General features: G+C 37.5%; 1 protein-coding gene across 1 annotated transcript in view; it reads left to right on the plus strand.

Annotated features, from left to right (window-relative positions):
* Window positions 1–1832: 1832 nt before the first annotated feature.
* Window positions 1833–15747, plus strand: part of rhobtb2a (Rho related BTB domain containing 2a) — a 290373-nt gene continuing 276458 nt past the window's right edge. The window contains exon 1 of the mRNA XM_073911225.1: window positions 1833–2045. The gene's annotated coding sequence lies outside the window, so the exon portion shown is untranslated. The remainder of the gene's footprint in view (window positions 2046–15747) is intronic.

Here is a 15747-nt window from a genome sequence, read left to right on the forward strand (position 1 = left end):
CACCCCTAATTTCATGTGCGCACTACTTGCACACTAGGTGCACATCACTCTCTATTTGCAAGTCGCACCCTAAGCTTGTTGCCATTCCTTCCAAGTCGCGCGCTCGATGGCAACATTTTAATAAAGCTATAGCGCTTAATATCGAAACGTCATTTTGAACTTTTTTTTTCATCATTGATGATGATGGTGTTTGGTACCGTTTTTTATCACCCAGCCCAATGAATGAGATCATATGAATTCGTACGAATTAGCCACTTAATAATAAAGTTACGAATTGCATTGTTTAATATACTAGTCAAATATTTTGTACTGTCACCATGACAAAGACAAAAGAAATTCGTCATTATAAACTATTATGTTTAAAAATGTTGACAACGATCTTTTTTGTAATGTTTGAGGGCTAATGTTTTTATTTTTTTTAACAATTATGTTATAATTGTTTTTTTAGGAGGAATTTTAGGAGCTTATAAATTCATAACCATGAGATCAATTCAGAATTCTGACGGGGAAGATAGAATTTTAACGAACACAGAATTGCTCGAAAGACTATAAATTGTGAGAAATAGTCGTAATCTGAATAAAGGTGAAAATGTCAATTTTCGTATATCCCCCACAACTTTTGCAAGTTCATATCTAGCAGATCTGAAAAACTCATTCGCTCTTAATTGTGAGGAAAAATTTACAAATTGTGACTATTTTCTTGTATTTCTGAGGAAAAAAAGTTGTACTTTGAAATCTGAAATGAGAATTAAACGCATGCAAGACAAAAAAAGCCAAAATCGTGAGATTAAAAAGTAACGATGAGCTTTTGTTTGTTGTTGTGTTTATTCTGCAGTGGACACATGATTCCATGACACACTGCTATAATTTGGGTTTTACCATGTGTATTTGCTTGATGGCATTTGAAGATGATTTTAATCATAAGACCCCAAAAAAGCTGATGAGTTTGATGAATCGGGTAAGTTTCCATCATCATTCGGCTCCAGCATTTTTAATAATAATAAAAGCTAACCATTTTTAAATCCGCTTAAAATCAAAGTTCATTTTTGTCATTGTGAGATCTTTGAGTCCGTTATTAACAACACTGTCTGTGTATGTTGATCTTGCATTTCATTGTTGATCATCACTACACAAAATGCCTTGAGACAACTGAAGAATGGAGGTTTCTATCCTCATACTTGCTCCCTGAGAATTTCTCTTCTCAATATGCATCATGAGTGAATTCATGTATTTTGGCCGCTTTGTGCGCACAATGATGAAGAAGTGGGAGGATATTAATAATGATAGTGCCATTTAGTGTATGCAAATGATTCTTAATTTTTTGTAACTGCTTTGGTAATGACTCTTTTAACTGATTGGTGTAAATGCTGCTACAGTTTAAAACACTGGAGCTGAAATAAAATGATCAAATGACCTTCAGTGTTTTTTGTTTATTTATTATGTTTGTTTATTATCTATCTATCTATCTATCTATCTATCTATCTATCTATCTATCTATCTATCTATCTATCTATCTATCTATCTATCTATCTATCTATCTATCTATCTATCTATCCATCTATCCATCCATCCATCTATCCATCCATCCATAAATCCATCTATCTATCCATCCATCCATCTATAAATCCATCCATCCATCCATCCATCCATCCATCCATCCATCCATCCCTCCATCCCTCCATCCATCCATCCATCCATCCATCCATCCATCCTTCAAATAGCTGATCAAAAGATAATGGAGTGGCCTTGTCAGAATCCAATTGAGAATCCAAACTTCCGGCCGCAGCTGTATCCCTTCTCATTATTTCTTGCTGTAATGTGTAATGCAAGTCGGCAGAGGGCGCTGTTCTCCACAGTAAATAACCGCGAATTTACTTCAAACGCTTCTTTCCTTCACCGAGTCTCTGCAGATGGATTTGTGACTACTGTGAGAATCAGCGAGAGTAAAACTGGATTCAACAAACACATTTATAACACACTCACCGTCTGTTATGTGTCTAAAGCATCAATAATCTTCAATTACTTCAGCGTTCGATGTAAAATAGGTAGGTATGACTAGTCCCACGTGTTGTTGTTGTTTTGTATTCACTCAATTTCTCTTTTCTAAACATTATTTGACCTGTTATTTTATTAGTTGGCTTGTAACTTTTAACAGATTTAAATTATTTTCTTGATTTGCTATTCAGGAAAACCTTTTTAAATGTTTATAGCTTACTTGTTGTGCTGACTTAATATTTTATATGATATCTCCTGTATTTAAGTGTGTGTTCTTAACTAAGCCAAAGCAAGCATAATAATTAAACTATTACATTATTTCTTATTAATTGGCATTTTTTTTGTATAGTTAATCAGCTAGCATAAATATTTATGTGAATATGAGGCAAAGTATTAAAATGATACTTTATTTAAATGGAGTTCTTGCTACAAATTAATGTAATAATGTTGAAACTTTATTATAATTTCTGAAATTAAACACAAAAAAAGTACTTTATGTGCTCTTTTTATTATTTATTTTAACACTTAGAGCAAGAAAAATCTGTGAAAGCATTGCTGTGATGCTCAGATTTATTTAGAAAACTGCTATAATTATGTTAATCAGGTGTCATCTTTTTTTATTATATGAGTTTAAAATAATTATTTTAATAATTTTGATTAATGCATGTTTATTGAGATGATTAGAAATATATTGGATTCAATTAATTCCATTTATTTAATTAAATACATTTATTTAAAAAATTTTTACAGTTTAATTGAACTGATATGAGCAAATGAGAATATTATTGAATGGTATTGTCACTTTTAGTTTATTTCATTCATTTATTTTATTTATTATTTTTATTTATTTATTTATTTCATATTTATTTTATTTCAGTGTTTATTATATTTGATGTGATTATATTATTTATGATATTAAATTATAATAATATTAGTTTCAGTTTATGTCAATAACCCTGTCTTAGATTATTAGATGGGCTGACATGTTGGATTGTATCAAAAATCAAACAAGAAAACATCTCAAATATAACGTTTAAACTAAATCTGTAAAATTTTCTGCTACTTATTAATATAAATTTATATATTATATATGTTAACTTATTTATTAAAAACACATTTTCATTAAGTTACGCATCATCATTATTTTATTATATCATATTATATATTAATATATTATTTAAAACATTCTCATTAAGTTGTGCATCATCTTTGTTTTTATTACATTATATTATATTATATATTTTTATATTATATAAAAAACACAGTCATGCATATTCTTTTTTGTTATTTTATTACTATTGTATATATTATATATATATATATATATATATATATATATATATATATATATATATATATATATATATATAATATATATATAATATATTTAAAAAACACATTTCCATTTTTATTATATTATATTATTTTTTATTTTTAAAAAATACATTTTTATTAAGTCATGCCTCATCTTTGTTTTTAATGTATTACTACTGTGTATTATATTATATATTAATTTATTTTATATTTTTTTAAAACACTTTTAGTAAATCATGCATCATCTTTGTTTTAATTTTTTATATTATATTATATTATATTATATTATATTATATTATATTATATTATATTATATTATAGTTTTTATTTTTAAACACATTTTCATTAAGTCATGTATCATCTTTGTTTTTATTTTATTACTACTGCATATTTTACTATATAATAATTTATTTGATAATTTTTTTAAAAACACATTTTTATTTTCATTCAAGTCGTGCATCATGTTTGTTTATTTTATAATTACATTATATATGAATGTATTTTTTAAATTAAAAAACAGATTTTCATGCAATGTCTGTTTTATTTTATTATTATATTATATTATATAATTATTTATTTTATTAAAAAAACATTTTAACTAAATCATGCATCTTTTTTGCTTATTGTATTATTATATTTTATTTAATTAAAAAATTAACAGCACACATTTTCAATTAATCATGCATAATATTTGTTTTTTATTATCATATTATATTATATTATATTATATTATATTATATTATATTATATTATATTATATTATATTATATTATATTGATTTAAAAAAAACTTTATGCATTACCTTTGTTTTTATTATTATTATTATTATTATTATTATTAATGGGGTTTGCCATAGGCAAAGTCCATTCTTACTATTGTGCTGGCTTATTATTCTTCTTCTTCCTTCTTCCGTACCATTTTTCGGCGCGTAACTAGTCCCGCAGCTTTCGTCCCAGACCCTTGAAAGTGGGCTCAAATCGTGCGGTCTTATCGGGAATGGTGTGCTATGACTTTTATAAGGGGTGGGGGGTTTTTTGGCCCCGCAGGGGCCAAAAAACCCCCCCAAAAATCCCATAGACTTAACATTGAGCCGAACTTTGACGAATCACAGCGCCGAGTGTGAATTTCATAGAAATATGAGATTCACAGCATCTGTAGGGGGTTGCAGCCTAAATGAGAACATACCTCGCAATGGGGTAAAAGTTGCACCCCTGGGGCTCTAGGACGTCCCAAAGCTCTCCCATTGACTTACATTGTCCCCATTGACTCCCATTCATTTTTCTAGAACAGCACTAACGCCCCCGCGAAATGGGACGACCTTTAAAGCGTTATAGCGCCAAGTGTGAATTTCGTAGAAATATGGGATTCGCAACATCTGTAGGGGGTTGCAGCCTGTATGAGAACATACCCCAAAAGGGGGTATAAGTTGTACCCCTGGGGTGCTAGGACGTCCCAAAGGGGTCCCCATTGACTTTACATTGCCCATTGACTCCCATTCATTTCTTGACTCACATGTCAATCACATTACATAGCAGTGTCATACAGACTTGGGGGTTGCCTTACTTGACTGAGGCAACCAATCAGCATCTCAATATGATTTTGAAGCTCACAAGCCACGCCCCCCCAAACCACTTAAAGACCCTTAATAACTGCCCCATTGACTTAACATGGAGTGGGATGTCCCATTGCACATCCCCTTGACTTCCATTATAAAGGTCACACATCTATAACATTACATAGGAGTGTCATAGAGACATGGGGGTGGGCTCATTTGACTCAGGCAACCAATCAGCATCACAATATGATAATGAAGCTCACAAGCCACGCCCCCAAACTGATCCCATTGACTTCTATTATAATAGGGCTGGATGCATATCTTTGCTTAGCAGTGTCCTATTGACTTCTGGGATGGCTCATCTGACTCAGACAACCAATGAGCATCTCAATATGATAATGAAGCTCACAAGCCACGCCCCCAAACTGGTCCCATAGACTGCCATTGTAACTGGTCTACATGCATATCTTTGCTAAGCAGTGTCCTATTGACTTGGGGGTTGGCTCATCTGACTAAGACAACCAATGAGCATCTCAATATGATAATGAAGCTCACAAGCCACGCCCCCAAACTGGTCCCATAGACTGCCTTTAATACTGGCCTACATGCATTTCTTTGCTTAGCAGTGTCCTATTGACTTGGGGGTTGGCTCATTTGACTTGGACAGCCAACCACATTCAAGTTCACTCTGTAACCTTGCCCATAGCAACAAAACAGAGTACCCTAGCAACCATTAATCAACAGCTATATCTCGGCATCAGAACATCGTAGAGAATTGGGGATTGGCTCGTTTGACTCATGCTAGCAAACGGAACTTCCTATATGCTACACATGCTAGCAGTGACTAGCTACATGCTAATATTGACTAGCCATGTACTGTAACTTGCTAGAACTGCTTACTAAGTATAAATATTTCATCAGGCAAGTATGTAAGGCTTGCCTAGTAACCACCCAGGGTACCCTAGCAACTGCCTAGCAACCACCCAAATTACCCTAGCAACCGCCTAGCAACCACCTAGCAACCGCCTAGTAACGTCTTAGTAAGGGCCTAGCGACCACTCAGGACACCCTAGCAACCGCCTAGCAACACCTTAGCAACCGCTCAGAATACCCTAGCAACACCTTAGCAACCACCTAGCAACCACTTAGGACACCTTAGCAACTGCCTAGCAACACCTTAGCAACCACCTAGCAACCACTCAGAACACCCTAGCAACCGCCTAGCAACCGCCTAGCAACCACTCAGAACACCCTAGCAACCACCTACCAACACCTTAGCAACCACCTACCAACCACTCAGGACACCCTAGCAACCACCTAGCAACACCTTAGCAACCACTCAGGACACCCTAGCAACCGCCTAGCAACACCTTAGCAACCACCTAGCAACCACTCAGGACAGCCCTAGCAACCACCTAGCAACCACTTAGGACACCTTAGCAACCGCCTAGCAACACCTTAGCAACCACCTAGCAACCACTCAGGACACCCTAGCAACCGCCTAGCAACTCCTTAGCAACCACTTAGAATACCCTAGCAACCACCTAGCAACGCCTTAGCAACCACCTAGCAACCACTCAGGGCACCCTAGCACTGTTGCTAGCATGATGCTAGCAACTCGATTAGCATGTTGCTAGCATCATGCTAACACGATTAGCATAACGCTAGCTACATGCTAATCATGTTAGCATTATGCTAGCAACTCGATTAGCATGTTGTTAGCATGATGTTAACACGATTAGCATCATGCTAGCTACATGCTAATCATATTAGCATGATGCTAGCAAGTCGATTAGCATATTGCTAGCATGATGCTAACACGATTAGCATCATGCTAGCTACATGCTAATTATGTTAGCATGATGCTAGCAAGTCGATTAGCATGTTGTTAGCATGATGCTAACATGATTAGCATCATGCTAGCTACATGCTAATCATGTTAGCATGAGGCTAGCAACTCGATTAGCATGTTGTTAGCATTATGCTAACACGATTAGCATCATGCTAGCTACATGCTAATCATGTTAGCATTATGCTAGCAACTCGATTAGCATGTTGTTCTATTGCCCAGTTTACTACCGTTTTGTACCCCATCGATTTGCCACGCAAACCCCATTCACATTTCCTTTAGGAAATGTACAATTCTAGTTATTATTATTATTATTATTATTATTATTATATTTTTTTCTAAAACACAATCCAATAATAAACTATCAATGATAAACAGTGGTAATAGCATTGAATGGAAAAAAACACACGTCCCCCCTGTCCTCCATTTGTGACTCCACATGTCTGCGGACACGTACACACACCCCACACACGACTCTGTTCTGCTTTCTCCTTTGTGTTTCTCTTGTCTGAGATGCTTTTTTTATCTGGGAGGAATAAGCTGATAGTCCTGCATCATCCTGTGCTCATAACCTCCTCATAATCTCTTCATCTGCGCACAGCAAATGCTGGTCATCCGTCCAGACCAGAAATACACACACACACACACACACACATTCACACACATTACCACACACTGTCCTCCATCCATCAAAATCATACTTCATCTCTACTGTTACATCCTCTCCTGAGGGTTTGAGAGCTGCATATGGGTGGAAAAATCTTCAGATCTGACTCCGCCACGATACTTACTTAAATCATTGTGGTTAAAAAAACAACATCTCAGATATGATGTGTCTGTAATACAGCCTGTGGTTTCTGGTATAAGGTTGTGAATCGTGATGGATGTGCTGTTGAACGTTGTCTTATCAGTTTTGGGTAAATTTGTCACGGCATATTGGCGTTCTGACAATGGCGCTCTTTGTGGAGGAGCAAACCGTGCCGTGCTGGAGATTGGCTTTGTTTTACTAAAGACTTGAGTTGAAGTCATAAGTATTCGGTCACTTGTGATTTTCTTTTTTTTTTTTTCAAAGAAATCCCAAATTATTTTTAACAAAGCAAGGATTTTTTTCACAATATTTCCTATAATTTGTTTGTCTTATTTGTCTTATTTCGGCTAGAATAAAAGCAGCTTTTAATTTAATTAAAACCACTATAAAGTTAATATTATTAACCTCCTAAGCAATATTTGTCTTTGATTGTCTATAGAACAAACCCTCGTTATAGACCAGGGTATCTTCCATCTTTTGTATATCAGTTTTCAAACAAAAAAAAAAGAGGAAAACTTAGAAAACGGCTGTTTTTCAGTTTTTTTGCTTACAAAAAAAAAAAAAAAAAAAAAACGAGATTTAGGGCTATTTTTTTGGTTTAAGGTAGGAAAACGTTGATATTCAGACATTAAAAACAGATTGTTCTACTTCTTGATGTTGCCGATCTTTTTTTATAATGGTGGCTTTAAGAAAGCTAACATGCTGTTATACTACTTAAACTTATTCTTCCGTCGTCTTCTTCTTCTGAGACTAATTTCAATATGCATCTTCTCCTAAACCGTTTACACTACAACCACCAAACTTACTCCAGACCTCCAAACTGGTCTGACTCGGGTTGCTATGTCTTTTCCGACTAATCCAATTGACGGTTTTCTGAAAACTGAGCCGGAAAATGAGGAAAAGTCCCATTGACTTAACATTGGACCAAAGTTTATGACCTCATAACTTTCCGCCAGACTGTCACACAGGCATAAGGTTGGGCTCATTTAACTCAAAACCAACCTGCCAATCACTGATGACCTTTTAACTTACTAGCCTCACCCTAGCAACCACTTACGCCATCTTAGCAACTATCCTATAGACTTCCATTGCAAAAAACTGCCATTGACTTCACATTGGACATACTAAGAACAAACCAACTCAAGCTAACAATATACCATCAATACTGAAAACATACCAACGACACACCAATTCACAATAGAAACATAATAAAAATATACCAATTCATACTAGAAACATACTAACCACACTAGACAGATGCTAATTCATGCTAACAACATGCTAGTTTATACTGGAAAATTGCTAGTGACATGCTAATTCATACTAGAACCATGATAACAACATGCTAATATTGGCTAAAAACATGCTAGCAACATGCTAATCCATACTAGACAGATGCTAATTCATGCTAACAACATGCTAGTTTATACTGGAAAAATGCTAGTGACATGCTAATTCATACTAGAACCATGATAACAACATGCTAATATTGGCTAAAAACATGCTAGCAACATGCTAATCCATACTAGACACCTGCTTACATATATGTACCCATCTAGCTATGCAAACTGCTTCAAACTTCTTAAAACCTACTTCAATTTTTAATTTTAAAGCTACTTCAAACTTTCAGACTAGGCTTTATCAAGCCAATATAAAGTTTGTCTACGAACTTTACTTGTCTAGTTATATCATTCTACTTTTTGTGTATAGTCTTAAACATCCTTGTTTATAGAGCAAGCACTTTGACCGACATTATTTCTAGTCGTTTCTCCCATAGGCAACTAAATGGGAAGTTAAAAAACAAGTGCACTTCCGCATTGAAGAATAAGGTCAATACCAGGGCCTTAAGAATGTAGATTGGGAAAATGTTCTTCGCCAGAAGTGATTCTTCAACATCGCCCCTCTTGAAGCTACATATTTAAGAGTGCTGGAATTCCTCTACACAATTAAAAGTGTCTCTTTGCCAACAGGAGACTTTCAGTAAAAAAAAAATTACACAGTTTACCCCACTCCGCTACGTTATACACTTGAGGAAGTATTTCGCAGTCTCGTATTGGTTTTGAAATCCACTTGTGTGTATAATAGTGTGTTGTGAATGCCTGATGTGACGGTGGATTTGCAGAGCCGGTTTGACAGCGTGCTTGTCGAAGACGCTCCTACAGTCAGTTTACAAGACAATGAATGATGAGCTCATTGCTACTTGAGTTTCTTTGTTGTTGCTCTTTGTGTGTCTGTCGGTTGGGCGAGATCAGGGTAAGTGTACTCAGCAATAAAGCATCTGGATTTACGTACACACAAACACACACACAAACACGCACAGGAGTCAGGGTGGAGTGAACTGACAGGGAGTTGTTTGAGTGCTCATTGGTTTCTAAAGCTTGATCTCCCACGATGAACAGCAGGTGTGAGATGGGATGATGGGTAATGACAGCTTGTCTAATAGGATGACGTCAGCCACATGCAAAACACTGTTATACTGTATGTATATATAATGCATTTTTCATGGTGTCTGGGGTAAGTTTTGTTGGGAGATCCGCAATGCCTTTAGTTAACTTGATCAATTGATTCGAGTCCTGGCTGGGTCAGTTGGCATTTCTGTGTGGAGTTTGCATGTTCTCCCCGTGTGCGTGTGGATTTCCTCCGGGTGCTGCAGTTTCCTCCAAAGTCCAAACACATGTGCTATTGGTCAATTGAATAAACTAAAATGCTATAGTGTGTGTGTGTGTGTGTGTGTGAGAGAATGTGAGCTTGTATGGGTGTTTACCAGTACTCGGTTGCTGCTGGAAGGGCAGCATCCGCTATATAAAACATATGCTGGAATAGTTGGCGGTTCATTCCGCTGTAGCAACCTCTAAAATAGAGACTATGCTGAAGGAAAATGAAGGTATGTTACTCTTTTAAAATAGCAATATAGAAATAACATTTATTTATTTATTTATTTATTTATTTATTTATTTATTTATTTATTTATTTATTTATTTATTTATTTATTTGAATGAATGAATGAATGAATGAATGAATGAATGAATGAATAAGAGAATAATTAATTAATGAGGTCCAGCATACTCAATGTGTGTTCATACGACATATGCCAATATTATTATATAATACTAAATATAGGGTGGGGGGAACGAAGTTAGGACGATTCTAAGGCCCTGGGATGCAGTGGAGAGAGGGATGTGCAACATATTTAAGGACCGGGCAGGAGTTGCGCGATTTCCGGGAGATTATCATTCATTTGCGGGCATCCGGGAGTGTCTATGCATTTCAGGGATACTCCCACAACTTCCGGGAGACTTGGGATGTCTGCTAATGCGTTTTAGTTTGAAAACGCAAGTTTTGCTACGATTACGCCATCCGTCCACACTACGCCGGAGTTGTCGATCGCCGAAAACGGAGCATTTCGAAAACGCTGGAGAGGCCGTTTTTTTTTCTGATATGCTGCTGCTTCGTCTCAGTGTGGATGAGGGAAAACGGAGACATCTGAAAATGGAGGCGGGACTGCTGAGATTCGCTAGCTGATTGGGGCTTTTGTGTCATTGCGTATCCTTCCCTTATTCGTCAAGCCCCTATCACATGACTATAACACATGGCTTTAACGCTACCAGAAGACAGCAGACCAGCCTTCACTGTAAACAACAACATGGACACAGAAATGGGAGCGTTGTTTGCACTATTGTCTACTTTAGGCGCCATTATGCAGTTAATCAGTTGTTGTGTTTAGTAACAACTCGACCTCGTCGTCAGTCCACAAAAATACCTCTCTTGCATTCTTTGCCATCGCGTTTATTGTTCAACCGGCGTTTGTTGACTGACAATAACCAAATGCCGAGCGAGACACATGCTTCCTGTTTATACTAGAACGCGCATGCCCAGAGTGCGCGAATGGTCACGTGATATACGTTTTTGGTGGCGTAGTGTGGACGGAGATATGTTCAGAAACGCTAGGTGAAACGCAAGTGTTGACGTGGATCGTTTTTGATCTAAAACGCCATTTTAAAACTAAAATGCACTAATGTAAACGGCGCCTAAGGGCTCATGCCGTTTTGGGGCCCCCAGAGTTACTATTATAGGACCCCCATTCTCACAACTCCCACCCAGTCCGTTCACTTTCGTTTGTGACACAGCAACCCTCTGGCCTCCCCACCGCTCTTCACTTTCGTCCATGAAAGCCACCACCCCCCGCTCTTCACCTTCGTCTATGACACCAATCACTGGCCAACGGCACCCCTGCTGATGCAGGCTGACATTTTATTTTGGTAAAATATGCGTAATCTAGGGGGGTGTCACGGTGGTGGAGTGGGGAGCACGATTGCCTCACAGCACGAAGGTCGCTGGTTAGAGCCTCAGCTTTGTCAGTTGGCATTCCTGTGTGGAGTTTGCATGTTCTCCTCATGTTGGCGTGGGTTACCTCCAGGTGCTCCGGTTTCCCCCTCTGTCCAAAGACATGTGGTACAGGTGAATTGGGTATGCTAAATTATCCGTAGTGTATGTGTGTAAATGAGTGTGTATGGATGTTTCCCAGTGATGAGTTGCTGCTGGAAGAGCATCCGCTGTGTAAAGCATATGCTGGATAAGTTGGCGGTTCATTCTGTTGTGGCGACCCCAGATTAATAAAGGGACTACGCTGAAAAGAAAACGAATGAATGAATAAGTGTAATCTCGAGGTATTTTTATTTCATATAAGCCCTGTCTGAAACCAAATGATCAACTAGAAGTCGAGTTATTAATTGTTGTTCCCAAAACTTGGATAGGTGACAAGACTTTTGTCAAGTAGTGTATATATATATATATATATATATATATATATATATATATATATATATATATATATAATGCTGTGCATTTAAACAGAATTTCAAGAGTTCACACTTAGCTGATGATTTATAAAAGCTTGTTTAGCATGCTGTCCCGGGAGAGAGCCCCGAGCTCAAGGACTCCTCGAGTCCGGGGCTTCCTCCCGTTTGGCAGAGCGAGAGGGGAGCCCGAGCTCGGTGGATCTCAGAACTCCCCGCTGCTGTAGCTAAGGGAACACAAGGGTTAGATAAATGCTTGGCTTTTATGTATATTGAATGTCTTTGGATGGTGGGAGGAAACCGGAGCACCCGGGGAAAACCCACGCAGACACGGGGAGGACATACAAACTGCTCACAGAAACATCCACCGGTCCTAGGGGGCCAGGGCCGGCGGTGTTCTTGCTGTGGGGCTCGCAGCGCTAACCACTGGGCCGCCGTGTCGCCCAGTCAGAGGTAAAGGAGGAGGAAAAGGGGAGGAGGGGGGTTTCTTCCAAACGAAGATAAAGTGGATTGAAAACTGTGGTTATTTATAGTAGTTTAGGTCTCGAATGATTGGAAGATACTGATTTGCAAATTCGAGACCAGCCGTGATAAATCATAAGCATGTGATCCTCTCGATATTAGTTTATGAATAAACTTCACTTAATATTTACTTTGATAGAAAAAGGTATGTATATCCAGATAAAAACTAATTTATTGTGTAATGATGATCACCTTAATTGCAGGTTAAGTGGGAATTAGGTAAATCTTTAAATGTAATGCCATAATTACTTCCATAATCCTTGAGATCAAGTGTACTGTTTATAAATATAGAATTAGATTACACTACACATACATGTTGAATACAATTAAGTGAAGTTCCTTTTCACAAGAGGAGTTTAAGGAATAAAAAATCAGGACTGTCATTGGATAATAAAATACCTTTCCTCTTGTGCAAATCAATTTTTTTACAACTCGTATTCCTTTAATATACACATTTTTCAGACTTTTTCATTTATTATTTGTAAGTTTGGATTTTTAGCAAAATCTGAACCCATTTCATGTCAAAAGCTCCTATAGAAATATATTTAACCAGGAAAAATCATGATGTGTTTAATATTTGTTTTGCACGCTGTATATATTCAACTTCATAGCAAATTTGCGTGTAGACTGATTTTCTTTTTTAGCCGTTTAAAAGCACAGTATGACATTTTCGCCACTAGAGGGTGCATATTCACAACAAACAAAGGTGTAGTTTGATGAGGGTGTGAATGAGTGTGGAATCATGGGAGTTGTAGTCTTCATTACATCCTAAAGCAGGGGTTCCCAAACTTTTCAGCACGCGACCCCTAAAATAACGATACCAGTGACTCGTGACCCCCAATATCCCCAGAGGTGGTTATAAATACAGAAAACTTGCATGCAATGGCGCACACACACACCAATAGACCAAAGTCTATTCTTCGTTTAATTTTTTAAATGTATTTCAGTGCTTTAAATGGGCCAGAAAGTTTAACCTGGTGTTATAAAAATCAAATTGCTGCATCTGACGCTATTGCTGTGTCTTTAATATAATGTATTTACCCCAGGGGTCGCAATCCAATAGAACAAGTAAATAAGCTACTATAGTAACTATAAACGACTGTTTTTTTTCTCTTCAGCTGGTTATGGATAAAATATGGTAATTCTTATGGTCTAATAATAATAAGTACATTTTTGGAAATCACCAGGCAACCCCTCCTTCATTGTTCCGCGACCCCTCAAGGGGTCCCGACCCCCACTTTGAGAACCACTGTCCTAAAAGATGCCTGAACAAGTCATGTTAATGGATGAGTAAAGTATTTAACACGTTATTATCATGATATATGAAAGGCTGAAAGCTGTGGAAGTGAAACGAGAAATGCTGAAGCAACTGCTGATGAGAAAAGAAAAGACAATTAGACTTTTATTATGAATAATTAGCTATTTTAATCTATGAATTATGAACTTTAAAAAGATAAAAATGATAAGTAACTTATAAAAAGTGAGTAAACCTGTTACAATTTACTTTAATTTCTATAGTTATGCACATTGTTAATTTTACTTGTGTCATGCATCTGATTAATACCCTTGTGTCTGTTCTACACTGCTTAATGGCCTGTAACTGGTCTGCTAGTCGGATCGCTACGTGAATTAGTCATGATAAAGTCGACAGTCAGAGAGTCATGTCTGTGTTCCCTAACTCTCTGACCCCTGCCTGTCCGTGATTGGTCACTCCTGATGGGGTCAAAGGTCTGGACTGGTGTGATCGCCTGAGAGGGTCATTCAGGGCACATATAATCACACACTAGTCTCTTACTCACACATTTAAACATAAAGACAGACTCGTGTATCTGCTATGTTTAACATTGAGGGGCTATAAACTATCTTTATCAGCATTAAGCTGCAGGAATTCTGCTCCTTCAGTCTGCCCGAAGTTGAAAAATGACACAAACATGTGCTCGCTCCTTACGCTTGGCTGTACTCTAATGCGCTCGTTGTACACAAGCTCACTTCGTGAACAAAGAAGCTGATTTTATTTTTAACAGTTAGCACTCATAGCTTAGGGTTCATGGAGCATGTGCTAAAAGAAGGAAGTCATCCACGAAGGTCTTACCTGATATTGTGTAGGTTGAGATAAACATCATTCTGACAATCACCAACCACTTCCTCAATGAAGATGATAAAAAAGGTGCAACTTTTGAAAGCCTGCTAGGAGGTTTGTTTTAGTACTATTTACTATTGTTTATTCAGTTTCAGGTTTGGAATTTGAACATACAGACTGCACGGAGACTCAGTGGTTAGCACTGTCACCTCACAGCAAGATGGTCGCTGGTTCAAGTCCTGGCTGACTAGTTGGCATTTCTTTGTGGAGTTCATGTTCACCCCGTGTTCACATTGGTTTCCTCCGCATGCTCAGGTTTCCCCCCACAGTCCAAAGACATGTGGTATAAGTTAATTGGATGAACTAAATTGGCTGTGGGGCGACGCAGTGGGGCAGTGGTTAGCACTCTCGCCTCACAGCAAGAAGGTCGCTGGTTCCAGCCTCGGCTGGGTCAGTTGGCATTTCTGTGTGGAGTTTGCATGTTTTCCCTGCATGGGTTTCCTCTGGGTGCTCCGGTTTCCCCCACAAATCCAAAGACGTGTGGTATAGGTAAATTGGGTAAGCTAAAATTGTCTGTAGTGTATGTGTGTGAATGATAATGTATAAGTGTTTCCCAGTGATGGGTTGCAGCTGGAAGGGCATCCGCTGCATAAAACATATGCTGGATAAGTTGGCGGTTCATTCCGCTGTGGCGACCACAGATTAATAAAGCGGCTAAGCTGAAAAGAAAATGAATGAATGAATGAATAAATTGGCTGTAGTAAGTGAGTTTGAGAGTGTATGGGTGTTTCCCAGTGCTGGGTTGGGGCTGGAAGGGCATCTGCAGCG

The sequence above is a fragment of the Danio rerio genome, chromosome 8 (genome assembly GCF_049306965.1).
Source record: "Danio rerio strain Tuebingen ecotype United States chromosome 8, GRCz12tu, whole genome shotgun sequence".
Classification (NCBI taxonomy): domain Eukaryota; kingdom Metazoa; phylum Chordata; class Actinopteri; order Cypriniformes; family Danionidae; genus Danio; species Danio rerio.